Source organism: Paroedura picta, chromosome 3, assembly GCF_049243985.1.
Source record: "Paroedura picta isolate Pp20150507F chromosome 3, Ppicta_v3.0, whole genome shotgun sequence".
Classification (NCBI taxonomy): Eukaryota; Metazoa; Chordata; class Lepidosauria; order Squamata; family Gekkonidae; genus Paroedura; species Paroedura picta.
In genome coordinates, this window is record NC_135371.1 from 79,311,278 (window position 1) to 79,332,508 (window position 21,231).

General features: G+C 42.5%; 1 long non-coding RNA gene across 1 annotated transcript in view; it reads right to left on the reverse strand.

Moving 5' to 3' along the window:
* Nucleotides 1-1,854: 1,854 nt before the first annotated feature.
* LOC143832294 (uncharacterized) overlaps nt 1,855-21,231 on the reverse strand; it is a 73,033-nt gene continuing 53,656 nt past the window's right edge. Inside the window, exon 4 of the long non-coding RNA XR_013229189.1 lies at nt 1,855-2,250. This is a non-coding gene — a long non-coding RNA (uncharacterized LOC143832294). The remainder of the gene's footprint in view (nt 2,251-21,231) is intronic.

Below are 21,231 nucleotides of genomic sequence, written 5' to 3' on the forward strand. Positions count from 1 at the left end.
GATTCTCTTGTTTCATTTGTTGTTCACTCTCCAATTGAGAGTCATGCCTTGCTTCATCAAAATGCAAAGGCATTAGCCAGGGGATTCCACCTTCCTTTGGCAGAAGTACAGGCTATTGTGCGCCAATGTCCACTATGCGCTAATCAGGCCTCCTATCCGACTACTGGGGTGAACCCCCGTGGATTTGGAGCTAACCAAGTTTGGCAGATGGATGTCACTCTTTTTCCACCCTTTTCCCCTTGGAAGCATCTCCATGTAGTCATTGATACCTACTCTGGGTACATCTTTGCTACCATGCAAAAAGGAGAAAAAGAAAAACACTTCCATGCACATTTACTCCGAGCATTTTCAGTCATGGGTGTTCTAGGCACCCTAAAAACAGAGAATGCGCCTTCATATTGCTCCACAGCTTTTGCTCAATTTTGTGTGCAATGGAACATCAAACATGTCCTTGGAATTCCCTATAATTCCACGGGTCAAGCTATTGTAGAGCGTGCCAATGGGACCCTGAAACGCATGCTCGACAAACTAAAACAAAAAGGGGGAATTGGGATTTCCCTTTTAGACAAGGAATCCCTGCTTTCAAGTACTTTGTTTACTCTAAATCATCTTAATCTTATTTCTTTTAATTCTCAATTTTTAGCTAGGACTCAGCATCATTTCCAGACCGACGTCCCTCTTCCTCGGGCCCAGGATCAATACCGTCATTTACCAGACCCGAGGTGGTACGGGCCAGTCCCATTGATGACCTGGGGCTGGGGCTACGCAGCAGTTGCCCTTCCCTCTGGGTGGGTTCCTGCTTGTTGTGTCCGCCCTGCACTTAATGGTTGGCATCAGGGGTTAAGCAACCCAATTCCTCAGTTCAACCTGCAGCTGCAGGAGATGGAGCCCGTGGTCAAGAGAAAACGGGGAGGGAAGACATCCAAACCCCCCAGTGACTTGGAGTGCAATAAAGGGTCTGTCTGATCAAGCCGAGCAGCAACTCAAGGACCAAGGACTTCCAGAAACTCTGGAAAACCTTCTTGCTGCTGTTATAACAGCCTTACATTTTAATTCTGTTGTTATTTGGTTATGTTGTATGTGTGGGTTTTTACCAAGTGGGGTTGCCACTCCGCATTATATGTCTGCGCCTAATCACTGGGTCCGCCATGCTGCTTATATGTTTCAATTTCATGGGAAAAATGTGTCTTTAATCTATGAATCCCCTCTGTTGGTAGCTTCTATGTCATTTATCCCCACTCCCTTTAATTCACCTGAGATGGTGCTGGCTGAATTACAAAATGTAGACAAATCAAAGTTATTTGCGGGGAACTTTTCACAAGTTAAGCGCTTTCAACAATTTCGATAGCAGCGCACAATGCCAGGTCTTTGTTTTTGTTGTCATTCAAAAAATTCGGCATTTCATAATTGGACACCCAAAAATCACAGTGATAAAATATGGGTAATGTGTTGCCAATCCCATGAAACTTTTCAGCGCCGAAACATGTATCGGGCTTATCATTGCCTTAAAACAAAAAAGGGGGAGATGTAGAGATTAGGCCTAGGGGCGTTGGCAAACCACGCTCTCTGAGGCTGCACCTCTGCATCTAACCTAGACCAATCAGGATACTACAGCACAACAATTACCTCATATGTTAAAAGGATTACTTGAAGCCTATCAGTTTGCTCCATGCTACCTCGCAGGATTACTTGAAGCCTATCAGTTTGCTCCACGCTACCTCGCGGGATTATTTGAAATGATTTACGTGTATGTATAAATAAAGGATTCCCCTCTGTTCGAGAGGTCTTTCGCAGGAAATCCTTCTCCGTGTCATTCTTCCTCATTGCTTCCCGACAAGTTTTAATACAGCAGCATTTGTTTTCAAAGTTTTACTAATTTTTTGAAAATATTGAAAACTTCTGAACACTGTGTTATAACAAAAGGCACTAGACCTGAAGATAATATTTCCAGAATTGCAGAGAAGATAGTCAAAATTTAGAATGCTTTGGAAATAAAACTCTTTGGAAAGATTAACTACAGATTGAGGAGGGGATGCAGTTTTTAATACAAAAAAGAACAATGATGGCTAGATATTGTAAAAGTGACTGTGTGTGTGAAGTGCCATCAAGTCATTTTTGACTCATGGCAATCCTATGATTAATGTCCTCCAAAGTGTCCTTTTGTTAGCAGTCTTATTCAGCTCTTGCAAACCAAGAGCCTTGGCTTCTTTGATTGAGTTGATCCATCTGATGCTTCATCTTCTTCTTTTCCTAGCATAAAAAAACAACAATCTTTTAAAGTGAGTCTTCTCTTCTCATAATATGATCAGTGGACTAAACTAAGCTCCTTCAGAGAGGTCAGGCTTGATTTGATCTAGAACCCAACGATTTCTCTTTGACAGTCCACAATATTCATAAAATTATCCTCTAACACTGCATTTCAAATGAATCAAGTTTCTTCATTGCCCAGTGTTCTCATCCATCTATTGTAATGGGGAATACTATAGTATGAATTATCTTGATCTTGGTCACCAAGATTATAGTTAAGCATCTTTTCTAGTTCCTTCATGGCTACCCTTCCCAGGATCCACTTCCTTTAGATTTCTTGATTGCGGTTTCTGTTTTGGTTGATGAAAGGGATAGAAAATCTAGGAGGAGAAATCCAGTTTTTCAGAGCACAGCTGTTTTTCCTGCAAGTGCCAAGGCCATTCTGAATCCCCTGTTCTACCCCTCATATCATCCAGCCCCTACCCAACTATCATTCAAAAACTGATCCCTAATGTATCTGCTTCCTTGCACCCAGATGAATCAGGGCTCCCAGGGTATGGTCTCAGCACATCCCAGCCTTTCAGAAGTCCTTTGACCTTTGCAGTCCTCCATAGAGCTCAGTGCTATCCCTCATTCATGTTCCAACCACTTAGGCAACTTGACAAATACATTATACAAAGCTATTAGACCACTCTCCCCACCCCCTTTTATTTGTTTCCTTCTGTTTGTACATAGCTAAATGGAGAGAAATTGTGAAGTTTCCTCAAGAAGATACACTGCTCAGTGAGAATAAAAGCTATTTAAAATCCTGATATGTGGATTATATAAAACTGGGCATATTGGCAAGATTTGTAAAAATGAACAATTATTGGGAGTCCACATTTCCTCAAGGTCCCAGAATGTTTCACAAGATTCCTGGGGACTGAGAGATATATGTGTGGTATATCTTTTTTATTATTATTATTATTATTATTATTATTATTATTATTATTATTATTATTATTATTATTATTATTATTATTATTATTATTTTATTTTCATAAAGATAGAAATATAGAATAGAGACAATATAAGTTATTAATACAGAGAATAGTAAAATATCGTCTTGACTGATTGGGTAGAATTGTACATATGGCATATCCTAACATTATGAAATGTGGACTGTCTTTCATCTCTGGAAGAAAATAACAGTATAACTTTCATCTGATATTGTGTGTTAGCATGAGGTTCTCTGAGCAACTCCAATCAGCATTTTTTTCAGTATAGAAAGGGAGGAAATGGTGCTGCTTAAGAAAAATGTACTAAATTGCATTGTGCAAGCTCATGAATCATACAGAGAAAGAATATGGAAAACTCAAATATTTTGGTTTGAACCTTCCTAGAGATTTATTTATACCCTGATACATTGCACCAGTTTCTGAGGAAACAGTTCTGAGGCTGAAGAGAAGATAGAAAGGCCAGTGAATAAAGGTAACATGCCGGCTTAAGTAACACTCTTAGAAGATATCTAGTGCTCCACATAACACTCATTGAAACAGTCATGGCAGTGGTTCTCAACTTGTCTAATGCCATGACCCCTTTGGGTTGCTGAGAGTGCTGCCGCCGTCACGGTGCGGTGACCCAAAGGGGGTCACAGTATTAGGAAGGCTCCATGTTGGGGGCTGGAGGAACTTTGTAGGGAAAGCTCATTGTGGGGGAGGAAGGGAAGAAGAAAGGGGGGCGGACATTTGGGAGGCTGCCCACATTCTGGTGGTCAAGGAGGGGAAAGAGGGGTCCTCAGGCAAATAACAGCCCCCAGCTTTCATACTTTGGGTGAGGAACTCTACAGTGGTGTCTATGGGCCCCCGGGCTGGGCTTTGAACTCTCCCCTCCAATGGAGGCCACTCCCTCCCACCACCCCTCACCTCCATGATGCAGTTTGCAGCCTTCACCATAGAATAGAATCATAGAGTTGGAAGGGGCCATACAGGCCATCTAGTCCAAACCCCTGCTCAATGCAGGATCAGTCCAAAGTATCCTAAAGCAGTGGTCCCCAACCTTTTTATCACTGGGGACCACTCAATGCTTGACAATTTTACTGAGGCCCGGTGGGGGGGGGGTAGTTTACTCCTCTACTCTCAACCACTGCCCTAACACTCTCTGATCGCTATGGTAATGTTTAAACATCCCTTCAAAATAAGAAACAGACACGCCACAACAATGAACATAAGGAACATTTTATTTTCATGGAAATTTTAACTCATGACAATGACAAATCAATGGGAACCCTGAGCTTGTTTCTCTGCAACGAGATAGTCCCATCTAGGAGTGATGGGAGACAATGACACCCGAAGTGTGTTGTAAAGGGCTGGGGGGGATGAAGTAAAGGGCTGGGGGGGGGGGAGAAGGCGTCCTTTGTGGCCCACCTCCAATTAGTCGACGAACCACATGTGGTCCGCAGCACCCAGGTTGGGGATCGCTATCCTAAAGCATCCAAGAAAAGTGTGTATCCAACCTTTGCTTGAAGACTGCCAGTGAGGGGGAGCTCACCACCTCCTTAGGCAGCCTATTCCACTGCTGAACTACTGGACTGTGAAATTTCCCCCCCTGATATCTAGCCTATATCGTTGTACTTGTAGTTTAAACCCATTAACGGGAACAGCATCCTGCCCTCCTCCAAATGACAACCTTTCAAATACTTAAAGAGGGCTATCATGTCCCCTCTCAACCTCCTTTTCTCCAGCTTGAACATTCCCAAGTTCCTCAACCTATCTTCATAGGGCTTGGGCCCTTGGCCCCAGATCATCCTTGTCGTTCTCTTCTGTAACCTTTCAATTTTATCTACGTCCTACTTGAAGTGATGCCTCCAGAACTGCACACAGTACTCCAGGTGTGGTCTGACCAGTGCCGTATACAATGGGACTATGACATCTTGTGATTTTGATGTGATGCCCCTGTTGATACAGCCCAAAATGGCATTTGCCTTTTTTTCCGCTGCATCACATTGTCTGCTCATGTTTAGTTTACAATCCACAAGTACCCCAAGGTCTCGTTCACACACAGTGTTACCTAGAAGCGTATCCCCCATCCAGTAGGCATGCTTTTCATTTTTCTGACCCAGATGCAAGACTTTACACTTATCTTTATTAAATTGCATCTCATTTGCCCATTTTTCCATTGTGTTCAGATCTCGTTGAACTCTGTCTGTATCTTCCGGAGTATTTGCCAGTCCTCCCAATTTGGTGTCATCTGCAAACTTAATGAGTAGTCCCTCTACCCCCTCATCTAGATCATTAATAAATATGTTAAGAAGTACCAGACCGAGCACCGAGCCCTGAGGTACCCCACTACTCACCTCCCTCCAGTCTGATGAAACAGCATTGACAACAACTCTTCGAGTGTGGTTCTCTAACCAATTCCCTATCCTAACCTAACTATCTGAAAATCCAGATTGCAGTCCTTCAATTTATCCATCAGAACATCATGGGGAACCTTATCTTAAAGCTTTACTAAAATCCAAACTTTCCAAATGTTTCTTGCTCCACAAGGACCTAATACTGGTAGGCCACCTATCTGACAGTGCCACCCTTGCTGTTCCTGCCTCACTTTGCTCTTTTATCAGCCCTGTCATTGTTGCTCTCCTTAGGACTGTGCCTACATTCTACATCTCCTACCTACACACACACACACACACATAGGTAGAGTGCCCTGGGTTGTGACAATGCGTACTGAGGAAGAATATTTTGATAAAATATATACATGTTCAAGAAGGCCTCTGTAGCTAGGCACAGATTTGCACTGAATGTGAGAAAGGGGAATTATCTTGAAAGTTGTCCTTAAGACATGGATATTTGCAGGTGTGAAGAAACTGCTGTTGGCCACTATCTGCAGTTTCAGTCATTTTGTGACAGTGCTGAGCAATACCCTGTATGAGAAAACTACATAATTGACCCATAATCTATAAGGTTGATGAAAGGGAAGAAAACTCACCATGTAATTGGTTTATAAATCATCTCAGGAGTGAGTAATGATACAAGGACAAGCAATTTATTTTAAGTATTTGATAGTTTATTCACAGGAAACACACCAGCATAAGCTATATATAAACTCATCTGCTGGCCTTTGCTAGTGCTAGGTGACAACTGCAGGGAATTATTTATTCCTCCCTTTTGGCTTCATATGGCTTTGAAGAAAAAGGCATTTGGGGGGAGGAAAACACCAAGTCCAATTAATATTCAGGGTGAAATCTTTCCTCCCTAGAAATCTATGGCAAAACTCCCAGGGATTGTTTGCACAATCATTTATCCTGAGATAACAACCAGATAACATCCTTTTAGCCTTAAGAAGTGTTTGCATGATCAAAGCATAAATCCAAGGTTAAACAAGTTAGAGTCATGCAAAAGAACTCCATGATAACCAGAGCCTGTTGAAAGGTTAAATAGGGGTTAGCCTGAAATGTTTAATTAAAGTCGTCACTGACACTTGCTACACATTTCCATTTCCCAGCAAGGCTCTTACAGCTGTTACTGCCTGATATGACACTGGAAAATCAGGGATAGCAGATCCACAGTTTTTGAGCTGACAAATGATTGCTGTGCTACACTTGTCATATGAAAAAACAGCACGAGGGTGCATGCATCGTGTAAGAGGTTAGAGTGTTTGCTCTGCAAGTTGGGAGGGAACCCACATTTAGATCACCTTTCAACAATTCTTATGGAAGAATTAACCACATTAGGGTCATACTATGTGCTACAGTCAAGAAGTCTGCCTAGCCCTGGCAAGAGCCAGGGCTTTTTTTGACTGTAGCCCCAAGCTGATGGGACGAGCTCCCCAATGAGATCGATGCCTTAACAAACATTTCTGTAGGGTGTGCAAAATAGGGCTCTTCCACCAGGCTTTTGACTGAAAGCCAGTGACAGGAGGCCTCCCTTGCAGCCTGTACCTATATTGAATGCTGACTGGTATAACTGTTATGATCATTTTTACCATTAAAAATAATGTTATGACTGTTATGATCTGTTCTTACTGTTAAAACAATTTGATGTATGTTGTATTTTACTGGTTCTTTGTGCACTGCCCCAAGATGTCATAGTGAATGACAGTATACAAAGTGAATGAATAAAAATAAATAAAAATACAGTTATTTAAAGACATGCTAGGACCAAGAAGTAATGAGATTGATGAAAGGGGGAAAAATCCCCCCACATATTTGATTTATAACTTACAAATGTATAACTCACTGAAATTTATAATTCACAAATTCCTTGGGAATTTTAAAAAATCTAATGTTTATACTAGGAGAGAATTTATTTATTATTTAGTATTCAATTTATATTTTAGATCATTTGAAAAGGTGCAAGACACAACAACAACAGAAGCCAATTGACTGGCAGGAGGGCATGTAGGCAAGCGAGACGCGACTCAGGTTGGCAGCAAATAAGGCCACAGATTTTATTCATACAATCCTCCAGCCAGAGGGTTAGCCTGGCATAAGGTGAAGAGCCATCCAGCTGCTGATGTCATGGCTCTGCGGGCGCCCTGGTACCCACCTCATCCCAGCTGGGATGGTGGGTTCCTTGCCCCCAGAGACCTACCCCCCAGGGAACTGGCTTGGTGGATGGCTGATGGGCATCTGCCTCATTCAGCCACCCAGCTACCTGGCTCAGAGCCCCTGGTTCACCTATCCGGGTAGGCCACACTCCTGTTTGAGCCGATCTCTTACGGAGACCTCCCCCAGTCAGGGATTCAGCCCTGAAACAACCAGGTTTTTACTTTGTGCCCCCTTTTAAACCACTGTGACATAATTAAACAAAGAACAAAACCCACACCTAATCAACATTGGGTGGGTGGGAAACTGTACCAATGGCGACTGGTGACAGAAGAGACTGAGCCCAGCATGTGGTGCCTTATATAGGTGGCCTGGGCCCACCGCTCTGCTGCCACTGTGCACACTGCAGCTTCTGCTGCACCGCTGCATCCTGCTTCTGCCCACCCTCCACCCGTCAGTCAGTGGCTGTGATTTGCCACTCATATATTGTGTTATTTTGTGATTGCAATGTTGGATGTATTTCCTGTAGGCATATAATTCTCTTTTTGGTCAGCTAAAGTCTTTTTTTTCTCTATAAAGGAACAAAATCATGTAGATATGGCACTTAATTTCACAAATTGGTGGAAGCTTGATATGTGAATGCCACATCAACGTTCCTGCCTAACCACTAATTTCCCTTCACAGAACTCCAAAACTTACTAAAAAAAACAAAGCATTTGGCACAAAGCTATCAGCATGAATGGATGATGGATGATATCAGCATGATGGATATGAATGGATGATATCAGCATGAATGGACATGGTTGCCAAGTCCTGGCAGTCTAGAGATTTGGCAATGGAAACTCAGGAGGGCAAGGACCTCAGTGGCATATAAAGCCATATAGTCCATCCTCCAAAGCAACCATTTTCTTCCAGGGAAATTATCTTTGTACTCTGTAAATGATTGATTTCAGATGGGTAGCTGAGTTGGTCTGAAGCAGCAGAACGAAGACTGTGTCCTGGGTCACCTTTAAGATGAAAAGGCTTTATTTGAGGTTTATGCTTTTGTGTTTATATCTTTCCCTCTTAATAAAGCAGTAAGAGGGGTTGGAGTGGGCTGAGTTCGTGCTCAAAAATCATGAAGTAGCCCCTTGCCTCCTGATCGGCCTCTCCGCTTGTCAGTCCGCCCCCCCCCCCATGGCCTAATTGGGTGGCGCGTGAAGCGCGCCTTCCGATTCTGCCCTTGCACCCACCCTCAGCATGGAGCCACCATTCGGTCAGCCATCGGCCTGACTTTGTCGCTGCGCCGCATGACCGCGTCAAACGCCGCCCCCCGGATGCCGCTGCTCCCTGGGACCGTGTCCCCGCCCACCACAAGGACCCGTCATTTAGCTGCAGATTGCCCCAGAATCACCGCTGCGCCGTTCGCTCACCACCAGCGTCGCCCCCAGGATGGCGCCACTCCCTGGTTCTGCCCTCCTCACAGGGCCACACTCCTCACAGGGCTGCCATTTCCCCATGCCTTGTTCCCAACTCGCTGCCGCGCATTGCCACCCCCAGGACTCCACAGGTAGCCAGGGGAGCCACACGTGTGTCCCTGCCCTCCCCATTGCCTTTCCTCTCCCATCCAGCGGTGTCCTTGGAGATGGCTGGAAGGTTTTTGGGAGCACAGACAGTGGGGGGGGATGGGAGATTGGCGGGTAGGTGGATGCCTGGGGATGGCTTTGCCCTGGCTTCAGCCTGGCCCTGGATCCCGCTGTCTTTCTGTGCGCAAGTGATGGACAACTCCCCGCTCTCCTCCTCTTCATACAGGTCCCTTCCCCTCACAACGAAGGCGAGGCAGGGCAGAGCGTGGGGAGAAGGACAGCTGAGGTGGTGCCTAGCCCCATGCACTCCAGTGCTGCTGATACCCCTCCCCACTTCCTGCCCTCTGGCACAATCCAAGCCACAGATGAACCACAGGAACATCGCCCTCCTCCGCTCAAGTTTTCTGAGAGGGGCCCCGCTCTGGGTGGTTGTGTGACACTGGGACCCTAAGGCCTTCGCCGGCTATGCCAGCGACCAGCTGAAAGGGCTGTTGCCGCAGGGTCACATGTATACTGCTTGACAAGACGCTGGAAAGAAAGCCTCTTCTCGGAACATCAAATAGCCATCACTCAGATAAGGAATTCTTTTCCAAGGGAAAGGGAGAGGAAGGAGCAGAGGAGTCAGCAAGAGGGAAGGGGTAGAATGCAGGAAGGAACATCAGGTGCCATAAACAAAGCAACAGGAGACAAGCTGCCCCAACTCCTACAGGGCTGATACTCTACATACCTAGCTACATAAACTTCACTAAATAATGGTAGAAGAAATAACAGGGTTCTGACAGCACTACACGTTGAATGTGCTTTTGCAGTTGGCTTTTCCTGTGCAGAACAGGAAAATCAACTTCTAAAGAGCACTGAAAGTGCATTAAACAATGTGTGAAGAACTCTATTATTCTATGATTCTAAAAGAACAAAATCAGAAATGATGGCGATCTTACTAGTCCATTGACCAGATTTTCCCCAGCCTAAGTAATTTTCCTCCTACTGAAATGGCCCGAGAGAAAAACTGTGGTGGAAATTGGCAGATTTAAACATTGAGGACCACCTATTACTTTTATTAAAACAACTACATTGTAATAATGTCTTCCAAGTAAAGTATTCAAAAGAGGGGAATCTAACTGATAAAATGCCCTTTACTATGGGAGTGAAGTAGGGATGCATTCTTGCTCCTCATTTATTTGATCTTTTTCTTAGTGATCTCTCTGCTCTTTTTGGGAGAGCCAATGGTTACCCCCCCTCCTTCGGTAGGTAATAGATCTACACCACTGTTACTGTACGCGGAAAATACAATCTTACTATCAAGAACTCAAATAGGCCTAATAAGATCTTAGAACTTTTATAGATTACTGTACCAAAAACACCATTAATTATGAGAAAACTAAGATCTTAGTCTTTGCCAAAGCAAGACATAAATACCAGTGGAAGGTGTGAAGCAATCAAATCGAGCAAGTATATCACTTCAAATATCTTGGTATGAATTTTAGCTATAAAAAGAAATGGACATACCATATGGAGAAGATTGTCAAATCCTCTAAGAGACAATTGGCTTTACTGGCAAAAATTTTCAACCAGAAGGGTAATAGGAATTTCTCAGGCACAATGAAAATCTATGCAGCTAAAAGAATCCCCCAACTGCTTTTTGGAAGCCCAATCTGGATTTGTGCCTTCAGCAACAAAGTTAAAACATGTCAATCTCTCTTTTTTAGGCAATTGTTGGATGTACCAAAATATGTCGCAAACTATATACTCATAGCAGAGCTTGGTCAACAGACCCTAGAAACCAGAGCCTAGCTATTAACATTCAAATGCTGGTTAAAAATCCACTTCCATTTTCTTCCACTATCTCTAATTTCTAACCTTTTAGGCGATCCCTATTTTATTAAGGGCTTTAATGAAGTATTTTTTCATAAACTTTGTTGTTTAGGATTAGATTTATCTACTCTAGTCAATTATGATGAGAGCACACTTCTGAAGCTGATCACAAAAAGATTAGAAGACCAGGATGCTCATATAATAGGCACATCAACCCACAGGATCTGTTCACCTGGCCACTGGGACATCCCCTGGTCTTACAAATCAATGCCCCAAATCTTCATGTGTTAGATGACTATTCCCTAAAAAGGGCCTTTCTCCTTGCACACCTAAATATCTTCCCTTCAAACCTATCAAGAGACCACTTCCTTCAACCCCCCCCCCCCAATGACAGAAGCTGTCTGCATGGTTGCAATGTACCAGATTCCCTTATCCCCAAATTTCAGATGTTCCGTCATTATCTGGGGGGGGGGTTATGGGAAAACTGAAGTATCTGTGCATTGATGAGAAACATCTGGTGAAAATATTGTTGAGTGTAAAGAAGCCTTCTCTGATAATGGATCTTGCAAAAATTCTGTCAATTATCTCAAGAACCAATCTATCTCTGCTGCAGATCGACTGTACGACATAAGGCTTTATTACTGTTGTCCATATGTCTACGCCTGGAATCTGTTTCTGGTTTAAATTTTGTTTTATGCATATCAAATTTTATGCCAATAAAGGTATCTGAATCTTAAATGGCTCTTTCTTCAATGGGAAAGTGGTTTAAGTTGAATAAAGTTTCCTTATGCTAGATCCTTTCACCCTTGAAGACCAAGAAGTTAGCATCTTCCAAGATCTTCCAGTAGAATCACTCTGAAAATGGGTTCAATCTCATTTCCTCTGACAAATCCTAATTGGACAAAATATTGGACAAAATACTTCTGGCGAATCCCATTTGCATTGGAAGTCATCCTACCAACCGGAGGAAAAATCATAAAAACCTTACAAGAAGCACAGAAATTGGTGGACATATTAGCTAAAGGATCAGAACTGGCAAAAGAATAGAAAAAACAGACACGGAAACAGGACCACCAGAGAGCATCAGGATCAGGAGCTATATTCGAGAAATAGAAATGGAGTCAATGAAGATAATAGGGATTAAATGCGCCGAGCAAAAGATCTAAAATCTTCAATCAATTAAAAAAGCTAAAGGCAGACATACTTTGTTTACAGGAAACTCACATTATAAAGAAACACCAGAGCCTATTAAGAAACAAAAATCTAGGAGCAGAATTTGTAGCCTTGGCCAATATAAAGAAAAGAGGAATTGTGGTTTACGTTAAGAATCAGAGTTTAAACGTTGAAATTGTATCCAACGATCCTGATGGCCGTTATGTTTCTTTAAGGATCAAATTACCAGATGATCAAATTTTTATGTTGGTGTATCTATATGCTCCTAATAATGCCAAAGAGATCTTCTACAAAGAATTTTTTGCTCAACATCAAGATCTGTTTGAGAATGAGGTAATGATAATTGGAGACTTTAATGCAGTACAAGGTCCATACTGGGATAAGTCATCGAAAAAAGCAGGATCTAGTTTGCCAATTTCAGCTAGATCTAACTTCCAGCAGTTGGAACTAGTCGATGTGTGGAGGGAACATCACCCTAAGCTGTGCCAATATACCTTTTATTTGAACAGACACAATGCATATTCCAGATTGGATCAATGTTGATCATCAAGACAAATGCTCTCAAAATTGTCATATTCAGAGATACTACAAAACACCTACGCAGATCACAACCCTTTGCAAATTGAATTATCTGTAAAAAGAGTTGGAATGAGGAGGTGCAGAATGAGAGATTACCTTCTAGATGATCCAAAGACCCAAAAAATATGAGTTTTTTCAGTTGAATAGAACATCAGATGTTTTTTTGGCTACTGTGTGGGATGCCAGTAAAGCCTTTATGAGAGGTATATTTATTCGCTTAAATACAACAGCGAGAATAAGAAAGGAAAAAAACTGAGATCAAAGAAAAGTTACAACAATTGGAATTTCAACATCAGCAACAACAAACAAGAAAGCTAGCAAAGCAAATAAAATTATTGAGAATACAAAGAGACATCATAGAGTTGGAAAAAATGAGGAAGAAGCTTGACTACCTCAAGCAGAAAAATTTTGAATGGGCAGATAAACCATGGAAGTAGCTGGCAAACAAGCTGGCAAAAAACTTTTCAAATCTAAATTAAAATTTGAGGGACGAAATTATACCAAAGAAGCAGACATCCACTTATGTCTCACTAAATTTTTTTAAGGTATATATGAAAAAGTGGAACAGAATATGGAGCCTGCAAGATTTTTTTCAAAGGATATCATTAAAGAAATTCACGGATTATAACAGGAAGATCTTAAACCAAAGAATCACCATGCAAGAAATTAATGATGCCATAACTGCGATAAAAGCACAAAGGACCTGGACCTGATGGACTGACTTCAACATATTACAAGAAGTTGGGACATGTAATCTCTCCCAATCTGCTTCAATTGGTAAATGAGGTCATAGGTGAGCCTGGGAAATCCCTACCAAAGTCCTGGCATCAAGCATCGATAATGCTGATTCACAAAGAAGGGGGAGACAGAATGTTGCCCAATTCCTATAGGCCAATCTCTTTATTAAATGTGGATTACAAAATTTTTGCGAAAATTTTAGCTGAGAGACTGAAAAAGTGCATTAGCAATATGGTACATCAAGATCAAACAAGTTTTATGCCAAAAAGGTTAATGAGGAACAACATGTGCTTTGTGTTAAATGTGGCAGAATACGTGCATCAGCGAAAACTGAATGCAGCTTTTATTTTTCTTGATGATGCAGAGAAAGCGTTTGACAACGTTTATTGGGATTTTCTGTTTGAAACCTTAAAAACAATTGACTGTGGGGATAATTTTAAAAATATGATTAGGCATATATATTCGAACCAGGAAGCTAGAATCTTAGTTAACAGAATGCTCACAAAGAAATCAATCATGATAAAGGTACCAGACAAGGATGTCCACTCTCCCCATTATTATTCAATCTGGTACTGGAAATGTTGGCAAATAAGATACGAAGTACAAAGGAAATCTCAAAAATCAAAATTAATGGAGAAGAATTTAATTTGAAATGCTATGCTGACAATGTAGTTTGTACTTCAGAAAACCCGATTATATCGATCCCGCCTCTACTAGATTTACTAAAAGATTTCGGCTTATACTCAGGATTTAAAATAAATAAAGCTAAAACTAACATTTTATTACAAGGTGTATTGGACTCAGAGACAAAAACCATAAAAAGAGTTCACAGGCTGTGAAGTTAACCCAAAATGGGTTAAATACCTTGGGATCTACTTAGATAAAGATTTTCAAAAGCTTTTCACGGATGACTATGAAAGACTTTGGAATACAATTCAGTCTGATAATAAGAATTGGGATGAGCTAAAACTGTCTTGGTCCGCTCGAACAGCAACAATTAAAATGAGTGTATTGCCGAAAATTAATGTTTTATTCCAAATGCTGCCAATGAAAATATCGGAGAGAACATGGGGAAAGTGGCAATCTGCAATTAATAAATTTATACGGAGTGGGAAAAGACCAAGAATAGCTTTTAAGATATTGCAAGATGAGAAGAAGAGAGGGGGACAAGGCATACCCAATCTAAAATTATACCATTGTGCAGCAGTATTGACATACATATCAGATTGGATACGGGAACTGTCATTGAGAGAATTGCTATTTGAAAAGGAAGCTGTAGGGGGCAACTTTCATGAGAAACTGTGGCCATCAGAAAAAACACAGAAAAGTATCGAATTCCTGGACTGCTGGACTTTTAAAGGTGTGGGAGAAGTACAAAAGAAGACTGTCTCCGATTCCATCTATATTAAAATCCCCAATTGAAGCACACTTTAGCAAAGCTCAACAAGAAAGAATAGCCTGCCTTAGTTACAAAGACTTGCTAGCTAAAAGTGGCAGGTTTAAAGAAAGACAAGTATTAGAAAAAGGAGTAGAAATGTATTGGGTAGAATATAACCAATTGTTATCCAGATTTAAAGCTGAGTTCAGCCAACCACTAGATCTAAGGGCTTTTATACCTCAATTTGAGAATTTATTGATTCAAGAGAAACCCCACCTACAAGGGCAAATATACAAAGTGTTACTAAAATATGAGACCGAGATGGAGGAGATTAAACCATGCATGATTAAATGGATGCAAAATATAGAGATGAATGTGACAATTGAACAATGGTCTAGAATTCCTAAGTTAACTAATAGCCAAATTCTCAGGGAAAACAGGTATAAAATGTTTTATAGGTGATATGTAATACCGAAAGTGTTTGCCAAAATTGCAAAAAAAATGGTAATAACAAATGTTGGAAATGTTCGAAGTGGGTCCGTTTTATCATATGTGGTGGAAATGTGATAAAGTATATAAATTTTGGGCCAAAGTTCATATTATTATGCAGAAAATGTGGGGTCTTAATTTTCCAATGAAGCTATATGTTATTACCACCGCAGTGCCTCCCGACATGTACCAGAGGACTATTTTTTTACGTGACGACAGCAGCCAGATTAGTAATGGCTAGAAAATGGAAGGTACAAGAATTACCATCGATAGAAGACTGGCTGAATAAGCTGGTGGATCTGGCCAAAATGGCAAAACTGACACTGATGGTCAATGGGAAAGCTGAAGAAGCCTTTCAAGAACAATGGGGCCCATATATGAACTATTTAAATAGATAGCTGAAGTTGAATTAGAAGAAGGTTATTCTTAATATCTTGTTATTATAGTGTGTATAAGTAATATGATGTACTAATGATAACAATTTTATTTCTTTCTGGTTTTTTTAATCTATTAAAAATGAAGTTTCCTTATGCTCATGGAACTTCATTCAATCTAAGATAGATCACATGTCACTAAACAAAATAAAATTTTGTGTCTCATTTTCTTATCAATGGCAAAGCTTAGGAGGACCTATTTTTACACTTCTAAATGCACAGGGACATTGAAACAACATTATAAAAATTTAATTTACTGAAATGAATTTACCATTGTAATTTAGATGGCACAGGAGGCATAAGTTATAAATTCTCAGTAACAGCTTTCTTAAAAACAAAAGTTCCAGTTAAATCCAAATGTTTTTTTGCAGTAACAAACATTTTTAAAAAATTGTCCTGACTGTCAGAATCTCAGAGGGCATGTGGGACACATACCTGCTCTGGGGCAATTTTGTCAGGGCTCCCTCCCTCCCTTGCAAACACACACACAAACATACAGAGACTCTCTTCCTTCCCTGCCCCAGTTTCCCCCTTAACTATTGGTTTCCCAGCCTCCTCCCTGCTTCCTGTCCCCTCACTCACTCACAAACAGAGAAGAGAGACTCCCCCCTTCCCCCTCCCATTTCTCCTTTACCAATGGGTTTCCAAACTTCCCTCCCTTTAAGTAGGTAAACATGCACGCAAGCATGCACATACATTCACTCCCTACCCTTTCCCCTCCTGCTTTCCTACTCCTCCGCTGTTGCCTCAACCCCCATGGGTCGTGCACACATGCATGGATCGTGCACACATGGGCACTTATGCACACGTGCATAAATGCGCACATCTGCGAGAACACATGCACACTCCCTCCCTTCTGTTCCCTTCCCCCCTCCCCCTCCTGCTTACCTGCTCCTTGGGGGGGCAGTCTCTGCTCCTTACAGTTCACACAGAGGCTGCCTCAGACCCCAAAGGATGTGCAGCACCTGCCCAGGACCCAGGGGCTGGCAGAATTGCTTCAAATGGCTTGGAGGTAAGGCAGCAGTTGCCTCAGCCCCAGCAGGTCATGTAACAGCTGCCTAGGCCCCAGGGTCCAGCGTGGCTCATAGTCCAGGAGGGACACACCTGCATTACTCCCTCCCAACTGCAGGAAAAATGGCTCCTTTGAAGGCTGGACTCTGAGTCACTGTACGATTTTGAAGTCCCACCAACAAACCTCCAGGAATATTTCCAACCCTGGAGTAGCCAACTTCCAGATGGGGCCTGGATTGCTCCTGGAATTACAGTTTACCTGCAGAGTATAAAGATCAGCTCCCCAGGCAGAATGGGCTATTTTGGAAAGGGTTGTGGTAGAGAAGAAACATTTAAGGCCTCCCACACAGGTTGTGGTTGAATTGAAAGACTTGAGGCCTACTGCACAGGGTTATTGTGCAGATGAAACAGGACACAAAAGAACCTCTGCAACAGCATCCAGTTTCATCTGCAGAATAACACTGTGCAGTGTCCTCAAATCTGCAAAGAGTTGCAAAGAAGAAATATATATGGCTTGGCTGTGTCTAACCCCTGGCAAGAGTCTCTCTGTCAGCCAACTGTTTGACAGAAAGTGAAAGTAAAGCACACCCATGCACTCAGGCTCCCCTGCGTTGCTCTTAGAAATACCTCCCTCCCCTCACTCAGGGACCGTTAAAGGCTCTTTCCCAGCAGGCCTGAAGGGAGGGGGGAGGGAGCACACTCACCAGCCTCCGGCCAGCTCTGTCAGGGTTCTGAGGCAAATTTACAGTTGAACATGACAGTTTGAACATGAAGTCAAATGGGCCTTAGGAAGTCTGAGCAACAATAAAGCTAGTGGTGGTGACAGCATACCAGTTGAACTATTCAAAATCTTAAAAGACGCAGTAAAAGTGCTACACTCAATATGCCAGCAAATTTGGAAAACTCAACAATGGCCACAGGATTGGAAAAGGTTAGTTTACATTCCAATCCCAAAGAAGGGCAATGCCAAAGAATGTTCAAACTACCGCACCATTGCACTCATTTCTCATGCAAGCAAAGTTATACTCAACATTTTACAAGCTAGGCTCCAGCAATATGTGGACCGAGAACTTCCAGAAGTACAGGCAGGATTTCAAAGAGGCAGAGGAACTAGAGATCAAATTTCCAGCATACACTGGATCATGGAGAAAGCTAGGGAGTTCCAGAATAACATCTACTTCTGCTTCATTGACTATGCTAAAGCCTTTGATTGTGTGGAGCACAACAAATTGTGGCAAGTTCTTAAAGAGATAGGAATACCATAGCATCTTATTTGTCTCTTAAGAAACTTATATACAGGTCAAGAAGCAACAGTGAGAATTGAACATGGAATCACTGATTGGTTCAAAATTGAGAAAGGAGTTCGGCAAGGCTGTATACTGTGGCCTTGCCTATTTAACTTGTATGCGGAGCACATCATGAGAAAGGCGGGATTAGAGGAGTCACAAATTGGGATCAAGATTGCAGGGAGAAATACCAAGAACCTCAGATATGCAGATGATACCACTCTAATGGCAGAAAGTGAAGAGGAACTAAACAGCCTGTTGATGCGGGTGAAGGAGGAGAGTGCAAAAGTTGGGTTGAAACTCAACATCAAGAAAACAAAGATCATGACATCCGGCCCTCTCAATTCCTGGCAAATAGATGGGGAAGGAATGGAGATAGTGACAGATTTTATTTTCCTGGGCTCCAAGATCTCTGCAGATGGGGACTGCAGCAAAGAAATTAAAAGATGCTTGCTCCTCGGGAGGAAAGCTATGGCAAATCTAGACAGCATCCTAAAAAGCAGAGACATCACCCTGCCAACAAAAGTGCATTTAGTCAAGGCTATGGTATTCCCAGTTGCAATGTATGGCTGCGAAAGTTGGACCATAAGGAAGGCCGAGCGTCAAAGAATTGAGGCTTTTGAACTCTGGTGCTGGAGAAGAGTCTTGTGAGTCCCTTGGACTGCAAGGCGAACAAACCAGTCAGTCCCCCCCCTCAGACCCCCTCCCAACAAAATTTTGAAAAAGAGGAAGGAGGGAGAGGGAGAAGAGGGAGGTAAAAATAGAAAAATAGAATAGAAGAGAGGACAGGAAAAAAACTCTCTAAATCAAACTCTGAGAAGTCTTCTCCAGCGATGGGCGATGATCCTCAGCCAACAGGCAGGCTCAGCCAAGGCAGCATGGGAGGCAGGCAGACTCTGGGTCAGCAGCACTCAACCACACAGCCGGAGCTCACAGCAGCAGTGAGCTCCAACAGCCAGACCCTGGCTTTAAGTAGCCTCACGGGCAGGCTACAAAGCACAGGGGGATTTAAAAATAAAAGAGCTTCTCTGAGTGGCCAAAATGCCTGAGCTGAAAAGCTACAGGCGTTTTGATTGGCCACTCACTCTTCCATTCCCCCCCTGCCGCCATTTTCGGCAGGAAGAAAAAAAACCCAGAGCAGCTAGGAGCCTGGGGCAGCCAACAACCAAATTACCAAATTACCAAATCAAGGTAATTTGGCCATTTTTAAACCCATAGAGGCTCAATTTGGACCGTTTTCGATTCAGAAAGGTCTGAAGGAGCAGCGATTCGGCCGATACGGACGTTTCCAAGGCCGAATCGCATATCCCTAATATGGAACTATATAACTATATTGATTTAAACCCGGATGAAGTCTGCTCAGATACCCTCTCTTTTACCTGGGATTCCAAAGACAAAGAGCTAAATACAGCTGCACATAATTTGATTTATCATTGCCTCCCTGCAAATAAAATTATATTTAATGGATGCAGTATAGGAGACATAACAGGTGAGTTTACGTTCAAGACATGGAACAAGTGTAAATGATTATATTATCATCCCCTCTATCCTGAAAGGAAACACCATCAACTTTCAAGTTGGCATATGCACAGAGAGTGACCATCTCCCACTAACCCTAATCTTAACAAGCCCAAACTGCCCTGAACATATGTTTGCTCATGTCACAGCCAAACAGATTATTTCTCACAGATGGTCTACCAAATCTGAGGAGCAAGCCCATGACCTTTTGGAGAAAAATGCCTCACTTGCACTTCGCCACTGCATGGTAGTGGCTAGTACCATCAACGATGGCCTTCAAAACTACTTGACCCTTGCTATTCAATCAGCTGTACTGTGCCTGAACAGGTATCCCTGCCAAAAACCATATCCTTCGGACTCTGCACATTGCTGGTTTGATAAACACTGTAGGGTTGAGAAACAGAAGCTGAAGAAACTGTTTAGTTATTTGTTGTTATGTGCGAAGTCGTGTCCGACCCATCGCGACCCCATGGACAATGATCCTCCAGGCCTTCCTGTCCTCTACCATTCCCTGGAGTCCTTTTAAGTTTGCACCTACTGCTTCAGTGACTCCATCCATCCACCTCATTCTCTGTCGTCCCCTTCTTCTTTTGCCCTCGATCACTCCCAGCATTAGGCTCTTCTCCAGGGAGTCCTTCCTTCTCATGAGGTGGCCAAAGTATTTGAGTTTCATCTTCAGGATCTGGCCTTCTAAAGAGCAGTCAGGGCTGATCTCCTCTAGGACTGACCGGTTTGTTCGCCTTGCAGTCCAAGGGACTCACAAGACTCTTCTCCAGCACCAGAGTTCAAAAGCCTCAATTCTTTGACGCTCGGCCTTCCTTATGGTCCAACTTTCGCAGCCATACATTGCAACTGGGAATACCATAGCCTTGACTAAACGCACTTTTGTTGGTAGGCTGATGTCTCTGCTTTTTAGGATGCTGTCTAGATTTGCCATAGCTTTCCTCCCTAGGAGCAAGCGTCTTTTAATTTCTTTGCTGCAGTCCCCATCTGCAGTGATCTTGGAGCCGAGGAAAATAAAATCTGTCACTATCTCCATTTCTTCCCCATCTATTTGCCAGGAATTGAGAGGGCCGGCTGCCATGATCTTTGTTTTCTTGATGTTGAGTTTCAAGCCAACTTTTGCACTCTCCTCCTTCACCCGCATCAACAGGCTCTTTAGTTCCTCTTCACTTTCTGCCATTTCACTTTCTGCCATTAGAGTGGTAATGTTTAGTTATAGTAAATATATAAACACATCCAAAGGGTTCAAAGAATATTTTGAAGCCAGAAAGAAATTTTACAGCTTGACTAAATCCAAAAAATAACTAACCCTAACCAAGGCCTAAAATAACCTAACACGGGCTCTAAAAATTTGTGACAATCGGCTGTTCTGGCAACTTGTGGGCCCGTGCCTCGGAGGCACTCGATCTGCACCAAACTCCACTATTAATATGGAATCTTGGATGGATCATTTCTCCAAAGTCTTCTATGA